Raw genomic sequence first — 6607 nt, forward strand, 5'->3', positions numbered from 1 at the left:
TCGTGGTGAGAAATGTGGAGAGCAGCCTGGACACAAAAACAGAAGCTGTTGGAAAAACTCAGCAGGGAAATGAAGGTTAACGTTTCGGCTCCAGTGTCCCTTCGGCTGTGTTGGTTAAATGGTAAATACTGTGCGGACTGATGCAGGGACGGGTGATCACGGTCTTGGCGCCGTGTTGGAGAGTGAGAACAGGAATTCTTGGTGTAACCAACGCCACTCTCTGTGTCCAGGCGGAGCGCTATGTGCCGCTAGACCCTCCACAATCCAATGTGATCCATTCACGGTCTCTGCCTCGCCCCCTCGTATAAAAGCTGCTCTCCATACTCCGTTCAGCCGCCACTCGGAACTCGGAGCTCTCTCCTCCACATCTCAGCCACACACACACACACACACACACAGAGAACAGCACGGTGTAAAGGGAGAGAGAGAGGGAGAGAGAAACAGCGCGGTGTAAAGGGATTTTCTCAGGGGGTTGACTGGAGAAGACACCCCCAAATTCACAGACAAAAAGAAGCACCTTTTCAAAGGCGAGCAAGAAAAGAAAATGACAAAAATCTGGATGGTATACTTCGGGGCTTTAGCACTGGCTGTTTTACTGCAGATTAAGGTAAGTAGCAAGGTTGTGTGTGTGTATATGTGTGTGTGTGTGAATGTGTGTGTGAGTGTGTATGTGTGTGTGTGCGTGTCGCTGATGCTTAGGTGGTAATGTTGGGGTGACAGTGACTGGCTGATTGACTGTAACACTGGGACAGACCCTCTACCCCAGTGGATCCCCAGCCCCCTCTCTCTCTGACAGTGGGAGAGACAGCCGGCTCACATTTACCACCGAGTCCACTGGGAACGATTTCAGAAATTATAAGGAACCTCTGTGTTACTGCTCCAAGTGTGTGATACTGAACTGAAGGTAGTGAAAGCTTGGGTCTGGAGAGTACGCGATTCCGTGGAATTGCTCTCAATATTTCTCAGATTGGGGAATATATCTATCCTTTCTCTCTCACACACTCCCTCCATCCTACCCCCATTTTCTCCGCATTCCTCTCCCACCCTCCCCCATCCTCTCTCCCCATCTTCTCCCTCTCGCTCCCTTTTTCCCTCCCTCTCTCCAACTCCCCACTGTCACACCGGGCTGGGCGCTGTCTTCCTCTGGCCCCGGGAGTTGGGCCGCCAGCACCATCCCCTGTTGTACAGAGGTTTCTATCAACAAGGTAAAAACAATGACTGGAGATGCTGAAAACCAAATACTGGATTAGTGATGCTGGAAGAGCACAGCAGTTCAGGCAGCATCCAACGAGCAGCGAAATCGACGTTTCGGGGTTTTGCCCGAAACGTCCATTTCACTGCTCGTTGGATGCTGCCTGAACTGCTGTGCTCTTCCAGCATCACTAATCCAGTACAGAGGTTTCTACCTTGTTCCCCTGTGCTGTGTACGGCTGTGGGCACGGAGCTCAGGGAGTGATGAAACCGGGTGTCGCTCTCTGCCGGACTTTGACCATTGGGTCGGTGGGAGAGGGAAGGGATGGAGACTCGGCTTTTCCCTGGAGACACAGCAGCGCATTCCTTTCCTGGTCTTTGTCCCCAGCCCCCGTCAGGGACTCGGCACCGGGCCATTTCCACACTCCCCTCGGCTCGGTATTTGGGCATTGTGGGGGAGCGGGTGGGAAGGAGAGCGGAGAGGGGTCAGCAGGAGCCCACCTTGCTCGGTTCCATTTCCAGGAAACTATAAACATCGGCAGAAATTTCAGTCCAATTAAATTTTCCTCATCCAATGACCCTCCTCTTCCAACCTCCCCCGCCCCCACCACGTCCCACCTCCCCACACAATGATATATCGATTTCCCCACTCCATATAAAGTGAGATATCGATTTTGCCCTCACCCTCCATGCCCCTCACAGTGAGATATCGATTACCCCCCATGACCCTCACAGTGGGATATCGATTACCCCTCACAGTGAGATATCGATGACCCCATGTTCCCTCACAGTGGGATATCGATGACCCCCCATGCCCCTCACAGTGAGATATCGATTACCCCCCATGTCCCCTCGCGGTGAGATATCGATTACCCCCCATGTCCCCTCACAGTGAGATATCTATTCAGGAACTTGCTTTCTCCCTGACCTTCCCCTGGGTAACTCGGTGCTGGCTACTGGGGAATAACTCAGGGAGGAGGGGGGTATAAGACCCTTCACTGGGGGGACCATACTGTCTGCGGCCAATCAGCAGGTTGGTCACGGAGCAGGAGTAGGCTATTCAGCCCATCGTGCCTGCATCCTTTCCAGAGCAGGTGGGATTTGAAGTCGGGCCTCCTCACTCACAGGTAGGGACATTGCCACCACCTCCAAGCTGGTCGCTGCTGCCTGTTGTGCTGAGTGGGTGTGGCCGCCATTGATGGTCTCTCTCTCTCTCTCTGTCTCTCTCCAGGCGGACAATACCTCCACAACGAAGTCCACCACAGACGTCGCCGCTCTCAACAGCACCAACTCGACCTCGGGGGTAGAGTCCACCCTGGGCAATATTTCACCCAGCCAGAGCCCCGCCAACAGCACAGGCCCGCCCGCCAATCTGCACTGCCCCTCCAGTTTGCTGCTCCCGCTCACCATCGGCGCCTCTATCGCCTACCTCTGCTGCTAGGGGCCGGGCAAGCCCCAGCCCTGGGCAACAGGCAACACTCCGGTCAAACCAACCATCCCTCACCCGCGGGGCAGGCAGCTCCGTCAGGAGAGATTTCCTCTTTCTCTCTCTTTTTCTCTGTGTGTATGTGTCCCTTTCGCTTTCTCAAGACCAAAACTCACTGGCGTTGTAAGTTTGAGTGTCCTATTTAAGCCAAAATTATTTCTCTCTAGCTTCCTGAAACCAGCAAGTTGGAGTCGAATGTATTCTATGCGTGTGTGTGTGTGTGTGTATGTATGTGATGGGCTCTCTCTCTGTCTCTTCATGCCACGCCCGGATTGTTACCACGCCTGAAAACCAGCAAGAGGACCTGTGTACCGGCGCCTAGCCCTCCCCTCTCCCCCTTCTTTTTTTCTGTGTAAGTAATGGGATGGGGAGCAACCTGAGATTCTTCCCCCAACCCCCACTGTCCTAACTTCACTTCACTATAAGCCGGCCCTCTCTCATAACGAAGGTGAACACCGGCGGCAAATTTTCAAAAGCGACACACCACCAATTGCTGGATTCAATGAGGGAGCCGTCTTCGTGGTGGAGGCGAAGATTGAGTTGTCTGAAAACGCCCATCCACACATCACCTCCCATTCACACATACATCCCAATTCTTTACTTGTAAGCTGCCGGAGATAATGACTACAGAAAAGGGTTTTATTTTCATCTCTTTTAGAGACAGTCGGTTTCCAATTTGGTTATCTGATAATAGAGGTTGGATGTTTACAAGCACGTTTTGACACCACCTGCTCACAATTTGGCGTTTACAATTCGGAGAACTAAAGAATACATTAAACTGAAATTCGAACAGAAATAAACGACGCTTTTTATATGTGAACTGCACACTCACAGGGTAATAGTTAACAGCCAATGCAAAGGGAAGTGTGAATTCACCTTTTGCAGGTTACTATCTTTTACAAGTGAGAGGTTAGTGCAGTCAATAAGTGACTGTGTTGCCCGTGACCTTCAGTTACTTGGTACCTTCCTTGTGCCCAGTCCGAGAAAATTTCAGGTACTGTTTAATGAAGGACATCATTTCAAATGGGATTCACTGTTAATTACATTAATCGCATTTGGTATATATATTTTCTGATTTAATATTAGACTAACGTTTCTTTGTGATCATGAAACCAATTTCCAAATGCATTGGTTCATTTTTTTTTGTACAAGATGTACTGTATTACAACTTTGTATAATTAATTGCTGTTGATTAAAATGCAAATTTTGTTTTGGGGGATTTAATATGTTCCTGCTGTAAATAAAGTTTACCTGGCAAATCATTTTAAAGGACTCTAAAAATGTAAGCCTTGCTTCAAACTGTTCTGAAAAAAAGAAAATCTTTGAACTGTTCCAATAAACTGATTGAACACTAGTTTGAGTGTGTGCATGTGTATGAGAGAAAGAGATGGTATGGGTAACTGCATAGAATGTCAAATGGATTTTCCCAGCTCAGGATAGGTTTTTAATGACTTTTTGAAGTTTTTGTTTGAGTCTGAATTATGAGACAAAGGGCTCTGATTACAAATTGCAGTTGAAATATGCAGCCGACACTGATATTGTCACGTTTGAGATTTTATTACATTATCTTAGCTCTCCAATATACCAAAGGCTGGCATGTAATGAACAAAAGATGCATTGATAAAGCAAATTTCATATCCGGAGTGCTTCCCAAACTCCTTTATGACCAATTAAGTCTATCTGAAATTGAGTCACTGTTTTGGAGGAAAAGTTCCAATCATTGTACAAAGAAGTCTCACATTAAGATGGCCAAGGACCAATACCGAGCCAAACTAGAGACCCCAGAGAGACACCCAGCAATAGGGCAAGAATTAAATGACATCACAGGTTCTAAAAAGGGACAGTGCAAGATCGTGAATGATGACATATCCCTCCCAGATCATCTCAACGCCTTCTCTGCTCACTTTGAGGAGAATTGCAGCAGAGAGGTGACACCTATTCCGACAAGTCCTGATTAACCTATCCCAACTGTCACTGCACCAGAGGTCAGATCAATTTTCCTTCATGTAAATCCAAGGAAAGTGATGGGACCAGACAGAGTACCAGGCCGTGCACTCAGAGCATGTGCAGATCAACTGGCAGAAGTCTTCTTGAAAATCTTTAACCTCACCCTGCAGCAGGCCACTGTCCCTGCCTGTTTCAAGAAGGCTCAATGACCACTGCCCCCAATGGCCCTAACTTTGGTGGTCATGAAGTGCTTTGAAAGGCTGGTCATGGCATTAATCAATTGCAGCCTCCCTACTACTTTTGACCAACTCCAATTTGCCTATCAGACCAATAGATCCATGTCAGATGCGAAATCACTTGCCCTTCACTCCTCCCTAGAACATCTTGACACCAAGAACAGCTATGTAAGAATCCTACTCGCTGACTACAATTCAGCCTTCAACACTATTCTCCCCTCAAGACTGATTACTCAATTTAGTAATCTCAGAATAAGCCCCACTCTCTGCAAATGGATCCTCAGTTTTTCTGACCCACAGGACACAATCAGTGAAGATTGGGGACAATATTTCATCCTCGCTAACACTGACACACTGGCACTGGAGCACCCCCCCCCCCAGGGGTGTGTACTCAGCCCCCTACTGTACTCATTGTGTACCCATGACTGGGTCACCAAATGCCAGACTAATACCATTTACAAGTTCACTGATGACCCCACCATAGTCAGTCGAATCTCAGATGGCGATGAAACAGACTATTGATGGGAAGTGGAAGACCTGGAAAAATGGTGCATTGAGAACAACCCAGCTCTCAATGCCAGCAAAACCAAAGATCTCATTACTGACGTTTGGCACAGAGATGAAATGAGTGGAGAGTGTCAAGTTCCTGGGAGTGGTCATCCACAACAAACTTTCTTGGACTCCTCATGTGGACGCACTGGTTACAAAGGCCCAACAACGTCTCTTCTTCCTCAGGCAGCTGAGGAAATTTGGCATGAAGGCAAATACCCTTGCTAACTTTTATAGGTGCAGTATCGAGAGCTTTCTGCCAGGATATATCACTACCTGGCATGGCAACTGTACCATTCAAGATCAGCGACTGCTACAAAGAGTGTGAACTCAGCCTGGACAATCACAAAGGCCAACCTCCCATCTATAGAATCCATCTACCAGGCCTGATGTCAAGGAAAGGCCGCCAGCATTCTCAAAGATCTATCCCACCCTGGCAATGTTTTACTACAACCTCTACCATCGGGGAGAAGGTACAGAAGCCTGAACACATGCACCAGCCGGTTTTGAAACAGTTTCTACCCTATTGTTGTTAGAATACTGAATGGACTCACAAACTCTTAACATTCGCCTGTACCTGTGATTTTGTTTTTGCCACCGTTTACCTATTACTTACTTATCTATATTTCTTAACTCTGTGATCTGCCTGTATTGCTCGCAAGGCAAAGCTTTACACTGTGCTTCGGTACACGTGAGAATAAACTCAATTCAATTCAATTCATATCCTAGGCATGTGTTAATTACCAGATGTTTTGATTTAATGAAGGATTGATGTTATCTAGAACACTGGGAGATTGCCTCAGTCCTTTATTTGAATAATGACCTGAGCTCTTTTATCTTCACCTGGAAGGATAGAGACAACAACTCCAATAGTGAAGAGATAATCCAATTGCATGCTCTGCAAGTAGGGGTATTGGTCACAGCATTGTGAATGCATCATTAAAAAATCTGGTTTTTGTTACTTGTAGTGAAGTCCTAAGAGCTCTCAAATAATATCTTCACCCATTTGTTTACAATATTGTTCTCCATGGTTATGAATGCAATTCTTCCCACAACTAGCCTTTCCTCTCCACAAATGTAATATTTTCCTTTACAAAGAAAATCAGCCCAGTGTAGCTTTCTAAACCAGTGTTAGAAGAAATGTTCTCCCTCCTGATTAAGAAGGCTTGTGTACTGAGATTAACACTTCTCTGTAATT

General features: G+C 47.1%; 1 long non-coding RNA gene across 1 annotated transcript; it reads left to right on the forward strand.

Moving 5' to 3' along the window:
- The first annotated feature begins 34 nt into the window (after positions 1–34).
- LOC140458274 (uncharacterized) lies at positions 35–4031 on the forward strand. The gene is made up of 2 exons (XR_011953466.1): positions 35–607; positions 2423–4031. It is a non-coding gene; the product is annotated as an uncharacterized lncRNA (long non-coding RNA).
- Positions 4032–6607: the final 2576 nt, after the last annotated feature.

This window comes from Chiloscyllium punctatum, chromosome 3 (assembly GCF_047496795.1).
Source record: "Chiloscyllium punctatum isolate Juve2018m chromosome 3, sChiPun1.3, whole genome shotgun sequence".
Lineage (NCBI taxonomy): Eukaryota > Metazoa > Chordata > Chondrichthyes > Orectolobiformes > Hemiscylliidae > Chiloscyllium > Chiloscyllium punctatum.